Consider the following 705-nt stretch of genomic DNA (forward strand, 5'->3'; position numbering starts at 1 on the left):
TTATGTGGTGCTGAGGAATCAAACCCAGGGCCTCAGGCATGCAAGGCAAGCGCTCTACCACTGAGCCACCTTCCCAGCCCCGCAACACAACTTTAATAGCTAGGATTATTTTTTTACCTTACTATGATTCAAGTTCTCATGATCACCTCTAACAATAGGAGACTTACAAGCATGGAGAACACAAGATGACGTTCATGAACCTTTACTACATAAAGAAAAATATAGGGCTGGGATGTAGCTCAGTGGCAAAGCGCTTGCCTAGCAAACGCAACGTCCTGGGTTCGATCCCCAGTACCAAAAAAGAAAAGACAAAAAAAATACAGTTAATAAAAAAAAATGTAACTGGCTAAATTGAAAGATGGTAGAGGAAGGAGAGGAAAGGGGAGAGAGGCCTTCCACGAGGCAAGCAAGAAACTCTATAAGTAATCATTTTGAGAAAACTCGTGTGCCATCTGCAGCCACAGTGGTGCTCAGCAGAAGAACCAACTTAATGCCTACGCTTCACAAAACCAGCCGGCCATGGGCTGCTGATGGTGACGATGGTGATGTAATCAAGGTGAGAAACTGACAGTGGTGGTGGTGGTGAGATAGTACTGGTGAGGTGGTGGTGAGGTGGTAGTGATGTGTATGGTGGTGACGGCGATCGCAGTGGTGGTGGTGGTGATGTGTATGGTGGTGACGGCGATCGCAGTGGTGGTGGTGGTG

The sequence above is a fragment of the Dipodomys ordii genome, unplaced genomic scaffold (assembly GCF_000151885.1).
Source record: "Dipodomys ordii isolate 6190 unplaced genomic scaffold, Dord_2.0 Scaffold179, whole genome shotgun sequence".
Taxonomy (NCBI): Eukaryota; Metazoa; Chordata; class Mammalia; order Rodentia; family Heteromyidae; genus Dipodomys; species Dipodomys ordii.